The following is a 12848-nucleotide window of genomic DNA, read 5'->3' as shown; positions in this document are numbered from 1 at the left end:
TAAGCTATGAAATATGCTTCCAAGGCAGATAGAGTCATCAGATGGCTAGGAAGATCAGGGCCAGAATGACAGACCCTGTCAGGATAATGACCAGGGTCAGACCCCATCGCCAACTCCTGAGAACTGGCAACATGTGTTTGCTAATTTGTAAGCCAGGGTATTCAGGCAGGAAGAAAAGATCTGCCTCCTGAGACAACAATAGGTTCCTGAAGAGAAAATTTAACCAGAGGCATCACCTATGATGGTGCCAACAGTTGAGCAGTCGCTGGAGGCTGGGAACAAATGGGAACCTATTTATGAAAGGATCAAGAAACAACACCTTACAGTCTTGGAGGGTAGTGCAAATCCGACTAGGGACGAACAGTGGATGAGCATGGTTACCACCATCCTAGATTTTATGAGGGTGGCTGGTAATAAGAGGGTGACCTGTGCCATGTATATGTTTCGGGAAGATGCCCGAATCTGGTGGGAGGTGATATCCTAAACAAAAAATGTTAATGCCCTAGATTGGGAAGAGTTTCGAACTCTATTCAATGAAAAGTACTACAATGATGCCATTAGGGCGACAAAGGCTGAAGAGTTTGGCAAGTTACTTCAGAGAAACACATCAGTGACTGAATATGACTTGAAGTTTTACAGATTGGAAAAGTTTGTCGGAGAAGTGGTGCCCACTGATGGGACCAGAAGGTAGATGTTTCTCAAGGGGCTACAACCTATGATAGCCCAAGATGTTCATATTACCACTATGCTAGGGGTGACTACCTATGCACAGGTTGTTGAGAAGGTGCTCACATCTGAGAGCATAGAGAATAAAATTTGGCACGAGAATGCGACTAAGAGAGACATTAGGAGGACGGGACCTCCATTTGTGAGTTCAAGTAGGGGCGAGGGCCCCAGTGATCAGAAAAGGAAGGCTCCTGATGCCTTTCCAGCTCCAAGCCCTGACAGGAGAACACGTGGTATTCAAATAGGCCACTAGGGTGGCAATGAGGGCTAGTGAACTTTTCCAGAGTGCGCCAAATGCAAGAGGCACCATATAGGGGAGTGTCGGTCAAAGGCCTGCTTTTTATGTGGGATAGTTGGATACTTAAAGAAAGATTTCCCGAAGGCAAGAAAGGAATAACCAAGAAAGGCGGATAGCTCGACCCCAGCTTGAGTGTTTGCATCGACACAGGCAGAAGCTGAGGATTGTCACTCAGTTGTAACATGTCAAATATTTAGTGCTGGAACCCATTATACTTTTTTGATTGATTCTGGTGCTACACATTCTTTTGTTGCTAGTAGAATTATTGATAGATTATGTAGACCGTGTGATTATTATGCTGTGGGGTTCAGGACCTTATTTCCCACTAGGGAATTAGTTGTATCTAGGAGATGGGTCAGATCATTGTTAGAGATTGTAACGACCCGAGTTTGCTAATCAGGCTTAAGGCCTTGATTAGTGTGCCTGGAGGGCAATAAGTGGTTTAATATGCTTATATGTGAATTTATGTGTATATATGATTATGATGCATGTTTAATTGATTTGGATATTAGGGGCATAAGTGTGGTAAATGAGATAAATGTTGTATATGTGTGATATGTCCGTACAGCACAATCCGAGACAGTCTTAGGAAGCGGTTAGCCAGAGAGTCACAGCGGGGTTGAGATTTGGACTCGGGGCGAGTCGAGGGGTAATTTGGGTATTAGATGAGTTATGGGATTATCGGGACATAGAAATAAATATTTGGAGATATATTTGAGGATAGAATGTCTAGGCGGGAATATTTGGGAAATTTTCCATTTTGCCCTCGGGGACGATTTGGTACCCTGAGCCTTGAGGTAACCCTTTAGACTTAAGTCAAATAAAAAAAAAGAGGGAAATTGTCTAGAAACTTGAGGAAATCGATACATACTTCCCTTTGAACTGAAGATAGCTTTTGGTCTCTCTCTCTCTTTCACTCTCTAAGACAACTCAAGAAGAAACTCAAAGGAATTGCCTAGGAATTAAAGGGATTTCAGCTGGGATACTCTAGGGACTTGAAGCTTGAGGATAAAGGTTCAACTTCAAGGGTTTAAATTCAGCAAGAGGTAAGATTTTTCATGGAAGTTATGTTTAAGTTTTAGCTGTGTTTCCAAGTTTTGCATGTGGGTAGAATCTAAGCTGTTTTTGGATTTTCTAGTTGAATTTTTGGAGCAGATTTCTGATGGGTTTTAGTGTTGATATTGAGCTGGAAGGAAGGTGTTATTATCTAGGATTGTTAGTTTGGTTTTGGTGAGGTTTGGCTTGAAGAAAAGATAGAAAACTGATGAGGAAATCTGGGTTCGGTGTAGAGAGCTGCGGCCCTAGGAAGGGTGCGCGCGCGGCCATGGGAGGCTGAGAGATTCATGCGCGCCGTGGTGCCTAGTTGGCGCGCCACGGCCCGTGTGGGGGTCAGTGAGGTGCTAGCCACTGTTTCGAGGCTAGCCGCGACTCTTGTGAGCGGGGCCGCAGCCCTTAGTGCCAGATTGGGTTTTTAGGGTATTTTAGGCTTGGGAACTCAAGGGGTAAAGCTCAGGATGGATTTTATCACCCGGATTGATGGAATTCAAGGACCTGGAGGTTAGGGTTATGGCTCGAAGTTATTTATTGCATTAGAATTTAATGAATGGACGTTGTTTATGTGTTGTGATTAGGATTTCAGCGAGGCTCTCGATAGAGGACTGTGCTCGGGGCATCGGTGCTCAGAAAGCTCGGAACTCAAGTAAGAAAACCCCTGTTTCCATAGAGCTTGTGTGCAGGGCTGAGCCCCATGTGTTTAAATGGAAATGACATGCAAGGTTGAGCCCAATATGCTAGAACTGCAGAGCGTAGCTCCATATTTGTTTATGCTTGAATTCAGTACTCGTTGTTTTATCATGTATGATATTATGTGAATGATCGGCAAGAGCCAGGAATGGTGTAGACCGAGAATGGCGAGGGGCCGGGAATGGCGTCAGGCACATTGAGTGCAAGGCCGAGAACGGCAAGGGGCCGGGAGCAGCGTTGAGCACGTGGGGTGCGAGTTGCGAGGGCGAGTCCCTAAAAGGATACCTGGGATATCCTCACGGTGTGGTCCGCAAACCCAGGGCTTGGTAAACGCCTGGGACGGCTAGGCCGTATGTGTTTAGCCATTGGTGGCCTATTTATATGCTTGACTTAAGTGTTGTATATGTTATTTGTTTGTGGGTTTTCTTGCTGGGCTTCGGCTCACAGATGCTCTGTGGTGCAGGTAAGGGTAAAGAGAAGATCAACCAACCATGAGTACAGCAGGCGTGAGGCGGCGTGTACATCTTTGGCCAGCCTGGCTGTCACAGCTAGAGGATTTTGGGAGATGCTTGCAAATGAACTTGAATTTTGTCGTTTAGCTGACTTAGTACAGTTTTATGTTGTAAATATTTCTAAACTGTATTTTGGGATCCCAGGTGTCAAAATTTTATGATTTACTATGAAAAATTATTATTTCTAATGTTTTTCCCCTGTTTACGGCTTAATTACACTGTTTGACCTAAAACCTCGATTAGCGAGTTAACAGCACATTTTAAAACTCACTTAGTAACGGCTCTAAGGAAGTAAGGCATTACAACTTGGTATCAGAGCGAGCCAGGGTTATTGGTTGTGGAGATTGACCAAACATGTATACACGCAGTCAGTGACAGGCTTAACTCAGGGTTGGTTGGTAAGATTGGTTGATATGTCTGAATATGTGTTTATATACCCTGTTTGCCTACTTATTTTACATAGAGCATGATGGATGAATTAACATATGCATGATGCTAGGGCACGACCCGTTGTGTGTTATATGTTATATGAGTTATTATGTGTGTATTACTGATGTGCCTGGGAGGTGGTTTTGGATGTTGTTATCATGCCTAATGAGCGGCGTCGTTGTTTGCAAGCATAATTGTTGAGATGCCTCGTCAATCAGCTAGACTCCGCGGCAGTAGGGCCGAGGATGACAATCAGGGTCAGGACCCTCCACCTGCCCCACAGAACTGGCAATAGATATTGGCCGAAATGGAGGCTAGACTGTAGAGAACAGAGGAAGAGTTGCGACAGATAAGACAGCAGGCCCCGCCTCAGGTTACTGGGCTCCCATTGCAGCAGGCTGTGGTGCCAGTGCCAGTGCCAGTGCCAGTTCAGTCTGCTTTGGAGAATAAGTGGGAACCTTTGTATGAAAGGTTTAGGAAGCAACAACCTCCTACCTTTGAGTGTGGTTCGGACCCACTGCTGGCAGAGCAGTGGATGAACATGATTTCCTTGATTTTAGATTTTATGAGGGTCGAAGGAAGTGAAAGGGTTGCTTTTGCAAGCTATATGCTTAGGGCTGATGCTCGCATCTGGTGGGATGTGGTGAGTCAGTGGAGGAATGTGGTAGTCATGACATGGGAGGAATTTAAGGGTATCTTTAATGAGAAATACTACAGTGTGGTAGTACGAGCTACGAAGGTTTATGAGTTTATCAATCTGACTCAGGATCGATCGACAGTGACAAAGTATGCAATAAAGTTTGATAGATTGGCGAAGTTTGCGCCAGATCTAGTGCCGACCGATGCGGCCAAGATAGGTTTGTGCGGGGATTGAATGTCATGATCGGTCGCGAAGTGAACATTACTTTGGATCCAGTGGCTACTACTTATGGCCAAGCGGTAGATAAGGCCCTTTACTGCAGAGAAGGCTGAGAATCAGATATGGAAGGACAGCACTGTTAGGCGCGATGCTAGGAGGGCGGTGCCTCCTTTTGTTGGGTCTAGTCGGGGAAGTGGCCCCAATGAGCAGAAAAGAAGGGTTCCAGATTCATTTACTCCTCCTAATTCTAATAGGAGAGTTCGGGGTTGTTCTACAGGCCGTCAGGGTGGCAGTGATAATTGGAGGAGTTTTCCTATGTGTCCACGATGCAGGCGTCAACACCAGGGTGAGTGCAGGATCAGGGCCTGCTTTGTTTGTGGGAGTGCCAGCCATCTGAAGAGGGATTGCCCTCAAGTTAAGAAGGAGGAGCAGAAGCAGAGTGACAGTCTTGCTCCTGCCAGGGTATTCACTTTGACACAGACTGAGGCGGAGGCTAGCCCCTCAGTGGTGACAGGTCAGATCTCTAGTGCTGGTTCTTTGTATACTCCATTGTTTGACTCAAGGGCTACCCATTCATTTGTATCTGCTAGGGTGATAGATCAGCTTTGTAGACCTAATGGTGTGTATGCTAGGGGATTTCAGACTTTGTTGCCAACAGGAGAATTGGTAGTCTCTAGGAAGTGGATTAAGGCGTTGCCAGTGGAGGTAGATGATAGGGAGTTTTTCGTTGACTTGATTGAGCTAGAGATGGATGATTTTGATATGATCTTGGGAATGGATTGGCTATCCAAGTATGGGGCGACGATTGACTGCAGGCGCAGAATGGTGACTTTTGAACCAGAAGGGGAGGTACCCTTTGTGTTTGTGGGGTCAGTTAGTGGACCGCGTGTACCAATGATTTCAGCCCTAAGGGCTAGGGACCTGATGCAGGAAGGTTGCATAGGGTTCCTGGCAAGCGTTGTGGATACTTCTAGGGTGGCGTAGGTTGGACTGGGTGAGACAAGGGTGGTGTGTGAGTTTCCGGATTTGTTTCCAGCGGATTTGCCAGGGTTGCTGCTTCAGAGGGAGATTGACTTTGTTATAGAGTTGGTACCAAGAGTGGAGCCAGTATCTAGGACACCTTATAGAATGGCTCCGGCAGAGTTAAAGGAGTTGAAGATTCAGTTGCAGGAGTTGCTCCAGTGTTGTTCGTTAAGAAGAAGGATGGGTCCCTCACGATGTGTATTGATTACAGGGAGTTGAACAAGTTAACCATTAAGAATAAGTATCCATTACCCAGGATCGACGACTTGTTTGATCAGCTACAGGGAAGAACTGTGTTTTCCAAGATAGATCTCCGATCAGGTTACCATTAGTTAAGGATTAAATAGGAGGACATACCAAAGACCGCTTTCCGAACGAGGTATGGACACTATGAATTCCTGGTTATGTCCTTTGGATTAACCAATGCCCCAGCAGCTTTTATGGACATGATGAATAGAGTTTTCAAGGACTATCTGGACAAGTTTATGATCGTATTCATCGACGACATCTTAGTGTACTCTCAGTCAGAGACGAAGCACGAGCAGCATCTGCGGTTGGTATTACAGCAGTTGAGGGAGCATAAGTTATATGCTAAGTTCAGTAAGTGTGAGTTTTGTTTGCCACAAGTTACATTTCTGGGCCATATCGTCAGTAAGGAGGGGATTCTAGTTGACCCAAGTAAGATTGAGGCGGTCAGAGATTGGCCTAGACCGAGCAATGTTCCTGAGGTGAGAAGCTTTCTGGATTTAGTAGGGTATTATCGGCGATTTGTTGAGGGGTTCTCCAGAATAGCTATGCCATTGACAGAGTTGACAAAGAAGAAGACTAGGTATGTCTGGACGGACAGATGTGAGAATAGTTTTAAGGAACTAAAGCGGCGATTGATTACTGCGCCAGCACTTAGCTTGTCGAAAGAGAATGAAAAGTTTGTGGTCTACTGTGACGCATCCAGGCAGGTTTGGGGTATGTGTTGATGCAAGCTGGCAAGGTGATAGCCTATGCATCGAGATAGTTGAAGGAGTATGAGCAGAGATATCCTACACATGACCTGGAGTTGGCAGTGGTGGTGTTTGCACTTAAGATTTGGAGGCATTATCTTTATGGTGGGAAGTGCGAGATATACACCGACCATAAGAGCCTAAAGTATTTCTTTACCCAGAAGGACTTGAATATCCGCCAGAGGAAGTGGCTGGAGTCAGTTAACGATTATGATTGTGATATCCTTTACCATCCTGGAAAGGCTAATGTTGTGGCTGATGCATTGAGTCGGAAGGGCCCGGAACAGTTGTTTAGCTCGAGACAGATATCTGATAAATTAGCTGAGGAGATGACCAGGGCCGGTATAGAGTTGGTGGTTGGCCAGTTGGCCAACATCACTCTTCAGTCTACACTCCTTGAGAGAATCAAGGAAGCACAGGGGGAGGATTCTCAGTTGCGAGGTCATAGGGAGAATTCCTTAGTCGGAGCGACAAAGGACTTCTCCATTTCAGAGATGGGATTACTGAGGTATAAGGGTCGGATCTGTGTTCTGATGGATTCTGATCTCCGGCGAGAGATCTTGGATGAATCACATACCACTCCCTATTCTTTGCACCCGGGTACAACAAAGATGTATCAGGACTTGAGAGCTCTATATTGGTGGTCGGGCATGAAGAGGGATGTGGTGGACTATGTGGCTAAGTGCTTAACTTGTCAGACAACTTATACTGTGGAGCAGTATGCTGAGTTGTATGTGAAGGAGATTATTCGACTTCATGGGGCTCTGAGGTCGATAATGTCAGACAGAGACTCCACCTTCACTTCCAAGTTCTGGGAGAGTCTGCAGTAGTAACATGTCAACTTTTTAGTGCTGGAACCCCTTATACTTTTTTGATTGATTCTGGTGCTACACATTCTTTTGTTGCTAGTAGAATTATTGATAGATTATGTAGACCGTGTGATTATTATGCTGTGGGGTTCGGGACCTTATTGCCCACTAGGGAATTAGTAGTATCTAGGAGATGGGTCAGATCATTGTTAGAGATTGTAACGATCCGAGTTTGCTAATCAGGCTTAAGGCCCTGATTAGTGTGCCTGGAGGGCAATAAGTGGTTTAATATGCTTATATGTGAATTTATGTGTATATATGATTATGATGCATGTTTAATTGAGTTAAATGTGCATGTGGGCCCCGTCTGGATATTAGGGGCATAAGTGTTGTAAATGAGATAAATGTTGTATATGTGTGATATGTCTGTACAGCACGATCCGAGACAGTCCTGGGAAGCAGTTAGCCAGAGAGTCACAGCGGGGTTGAGATTTGGACTTGGGGTCGAGGGGTAATTTGGGTATTAGATGAGTTATGGGATTATCGGGACATAGAAATAAATATTTGGAGATATATTTGAGGATAGAATGTCTAGGCGGGAATATTTGGGAAATTTACCATTTTGCCCTCGGGGACGTTTTGGTACCTCGAGCCTTGAGGTAACCCTTTAGACTTAAGTCAAATAAAACAAAAAGGGGGAAATTGTCTAGAAACTTAAGGAAACCGATACATACTTCCCTTTGAACTGAAGATAGCTTTTGGTCTCTCTCTCTCTCTTTCACTCTCTAAGACAAAACTCAAGAAGAAACTCAAAGGAATTGCCTAGGAATTAAAGGGATTTCAGCTGGGATACTCTAGGGACTTGAAGCTTGAGGATAAAGGTTCAACTTCAGGGGTTTAAATTCAGCAAGAGGTAAGCTTTTTCATGGAAGTTATGTTTAAGTTTCAGCTGTGTTTCCAAGCTTTGCATGTGGGTCGAATCTAAGCTGTTTTTTGGATTTTCTAGTTGAATTTTTGGAGCAGATTTCTGATGGGTTTTAGTGTTGATATTGAGCTAGAAGGATGGTGTTATTATCTAGGATTGTTAGTTTGGTTTTGGTGAGGTTTGGCTTGAAGAAAAGATAGAAAACTGATGAGGAAGTCTAGGTTCGGTGTAGAGCGCCGCGGCCTTAGGAGGGGTGCGCGCGCGGCCATGGGACGCTGAGAGATTCATGCAGGCTGCGGCGCCTAGTGGGCGCACCGCGGCCCGTGTGGGGGTCAGTGAGGTGCTAGCCTCTGTTTCGAGGCTAGCCGCGGCTCTTGTGGCCGCGACCCTTAGTGCTAGATTGGGTTTTTAGGGTATTTTAGGCTTGGGAACTCAAGGGATAAAGCTCGAGATGGATTTTATCACCGGATTGATGGAATTCAAGGACCCGGAGGTTAGGGTTATGGCTCGAAGTTATTTATTGGATTAGAATTTAATGAATGGACGTTGTTAATGTGTTGTGACTAGGATTTCGGCGAGGCTCTCGATAGAGGACTGTGCTTGGGGCATCGGTGCTCAGAATGCTCGGAACTCAGGTAAGAAAACCCCTGTTTCCATAGAGCTTATGTGCAGGGCTGAGCCCAATGTGTTTAAATGGAAATGGCATGCAGGGCTGAGCCCAATATGCTAGAACTATAGAGCATAGCTCCATATTTGTTTATCCTTGAATTATGTACTCGTTGTTTTATCATGTATGATATTATGTGAATGATCGGCAAGAGCGGGGAACGGTGTAGACCGAGAACGGCGAGGGGCCGGGAACGGCGTTAGGCACATTGAGTGCAAGGCCGAGAATGGCAAGGGGCCGGGAGCAGCGTTGAGCACGTGGGGTCCGGGTTGCCAGGGCGAGTCCCTAAAACGATACCTGGGATATCCTCACGGTGTGGTCTGCGAACCCAGGGCTTGGTAAACACCTGGGACGGCTAGGCCGTATGTGTTTAGCCATTGGTGGCCTATTTATATGCTTGACTTATGTGTGGCATATGTTATTTGTTTGTGGGTTTTCTTGCTGGGCTTCGGCTCACAGATGCTCTGTGGTGCAGGTAAGGGTAAAGAGAAGATCAACCAACCATGAGTACAGCAAGCGTGAGGTGGCGTGTACATCTTTGGCCAGCCTGGTTGTCACAGCCAGAGGATTTTGGGAGATGCTTGCAAATGAACTTGAATTTTGTCGTTTAGCTGACTTAGTACAGTTTTTATGTTGTAAATATTTCTAAACTGTATTTTGGGATCCCAGGTGTCAAAATTTTATGATTTACTATGAAAAATTATTATTTCAAATATTTTTTCCCTATTTACGGCTTAATTACACTGTTTGACCTAAAACCTCGATTAGCGAGTTGACAGCACATTTTAAAACTCACTTAGTAACGGCTCTAAGGCAATAGGGCGTTACAGAGATAGTGGAGGGCATAGCATTTTCAGTTGATTTGATAGAGTTGGTTATGACCGACGTTGATATGATTTTAGGTATAGACTGGTTAGTGAAGTATGGGGCAACCATAGATTATAGAAGGAAAATGGTAACCTTTGAACCTGAAGGTAAGGATCTTTTTGTATTTGTTGGCACTCTGCATGGACCTCGTGTTCCTATGATATCTATATTAAGGGCTAAAAAGTTATTGCAAGGTAGTTGCATAGGATTCTTAGCTAGTGTGGTAAATACCACTCAGGTCGTGCCAATGGGACCAGAGGAGACTAGATTAGTCTGTGAATTTCTGGATGTGTTTCCAGAGGATTTACCAGGGTTGCCGCCACAAAGAGATATTGAATTTGCTATTGAACTGACACCAGGGATAGAGCTAGTATCTAAGGAACTTTACATAATGACCCCAGCAGAGTTAAAAGAATTAAAGGTACATGTGTAGGAGCTGTTAGACTTGGATTTTATTAGACCCAGTTTCTCACCATGGGGTGCACCAGTCCTATTTGTAAAGAAGAAAGATGGTTCTCTGAGGATGTGTATTGATTACAAAGAACTGAACAAGTTGAAAATCAAGAAAAAGTATTGCAACGTCCAAAATTTCCTAATAAGGCTTAGGGAAAATTATGGCAAATTATGGAATTATGTGATTATATGATATTTATGTGTATTATTATGTGATTATGTGAGTAATATTATAATATGACTTAATATGCATGTTTAGGTGTATTAAATATGCATGTTGGGCCATTTATGTTTAATTGGGTAATTTTCGTAATTTAACCCATTATGGGTATATTTGGCGTATATGTGGTATGTGTGTGGTACTACCTTACTATGTGGTTATGTTTTGGCTATGTAAGCTAATGGGAAAGTCACAACGGGACCCATACTTGACTCGGAGTGAGTCAAGGGGTATTTTGGGAATTTAGCACATTACTGGGATATTGGGTAATGAGAATGCTTATTTGATGATATATTGGGAGTTAGTGAGATCAGGAGGGAATTATGGAAATTTTGACTATTTTACCCCGGGGGTGTTTTGGGACCTCGAGCATTAGGATTTGCTCGAGGTTACTTAAGCTCGAAGTAACCTGTCAGAAACATAAAAGAACGTTCATAACGTTCTCTCTCTCTCTCTCTCCCATTCCCTTTTTGACACTGTTCGTATTTTCAAAGGAAACACGAGTTTTAGGACTCAGATTCAGGCAAGGATCATGGCGTAGTGATTCTAGGGAAGATTATAAGCTTATTAGCCTGAAGATTTAGTTAGAAATGACATAATCGGAGGTAATTTAAGCTTTGAATTTATGAGCTTCTGTTTCCTAAAGTTTCTTAAGTTTTGAATTCGAATTCTTTGTTTTGATGAGTTTTTGAGTTGTTTGAAACTTGGGTTTTGATGGTTTTGGGCCATTGGAATGTTTGGGAACTTTGATTTTGGGATTTGAATATGTTTTGATAGGTTTATGGAGGATTTAAAATGAGAAAATGGAGGTTTTCTGGTTGGGTTCCAGGTCGAGCTGTGGCTCAAGCTTGACGAAGAAGGTGAAGGGGGCTGATGGGCTATTTGAGCCGCGACGCCTGTTAGGAGTGCCGCGGCACTAGTGCTGGCAGAGAAGGGTTTTGGGCCCTATCTTGAGCGGGGGCTGTGACTCTAGTGTTGGGGCCGCAACTCAAAAGGGGAAAAGTGGCCAACGTGGGTTTTTAGTCTTGGGTACTTAAACCTAAGGGCTCGGGATCGATCTTACTATCTGGTTTGGTAGGATTTTATGTCTTGGAGGCTAGGACTTGGTCCGAAAGTATTTATTTACTCATTTTTTATGAGATTCTATATTATGATTGTGACTAGGTTGTCGCTAGGGGCTTGGAAACAGGATCATGCTTGAGGATTGTTTATTGGTAACATGTGCTTGGACCAGAGGTAAGAAAACTGCACCCAGTATGTGATGCATGTGATACATGTGGTTATGGCATGGCATGAATGTTGAATATGGAATTGATCAGAGCTTGAGTCTCTGTAATTGTGCATGATTATGATTATGCTTGTGATTATTGATTAAGCATGTTGAATGCTTTATATCTGGATATTTGACATATGATATATGCATGTTTGCATTACCTCATTGAGGAAGCACTGACTTATTAGTTAAGGAACAACAATGGTGTTTAGTACGGGTCATGAAGCTCTGACTTTTCAACCTTGATCAACAATAGTATTGAGCGTTGGTCGTATGGAATTGACTTATGAGTCAAGAACGGCATTAGCGTATTGAACGCAGGCCAAAATGATTAGATCTAATCAACATGAGCATTAAATGCTTGACTGACCTATTCGTCGAATAAAACTAAAATGCTTGGCTAGTCTAAGGCTAGTTACTCACAGCCAGGGCTAAAAGGCTCAAGTGACTAGAACGTCAAATGGCTTAGGGAGCAAGACCCCATAGAGACTTAATAGTCATCTATTTAAGGCGCAGGATCCCAGATTGACTTAATAATTCATCTATTCAGGGCGCAGAACCCCAGATTGACTTAATAAGTCATCTATTCAGGGTGCAGGACCCCAGATTGACTTGACAGTCATCTACTCAGGGCTCACCCCATAATCATTTATTTGTACTTTCCTGCATGCATGAATATGGTTTTTACTCTAGGCATGCTTATTATGATTTGATGACATATTATTAACTGCTTATGAGCATGTATTTGAGTTTTCTTGCCGAGCCTCGGCTCACGGGTGCTATGTGGTGCAGGTAAAGGTAAAAGAAAGCTGGACCATCCTTGAGTTGGAGAGCTTAGGTGACGATGTGTACATATGCGGCTACTCGACCCCCACGGCTGAGGGTTTAAAGAGGAACTAGGGTTAAACCCTATTTTGCCACTTAGGTCGGCTGGTTGTAAATATTTTATTGTAATTAACCATTTAAATGTATTTTGGGATCCCAATGTATAAAGTAAACGTTGTAGTGAAACATTTGTATCCTTGACCAAAATTTGTAACCCTAAA

This window comes from Humulus lupulus, chromosome X (assembly GCF_963169125.1).
Source record: "Humulus lupulus chromosome X, drHumLupu1.1, whole genome shotgun sequence".
Taxonomy (NCBI): Eukaryota; Viridiplantae; Streptophyta; class Magnoliopsida; order Rosales; family Cannabaceae; genus Humulus; species Humulus lupulus.
The sequence above is the reverse complement of the archived record's forward strand: the minus strand, read 5'-3'. Positions refer to the sequence as shown.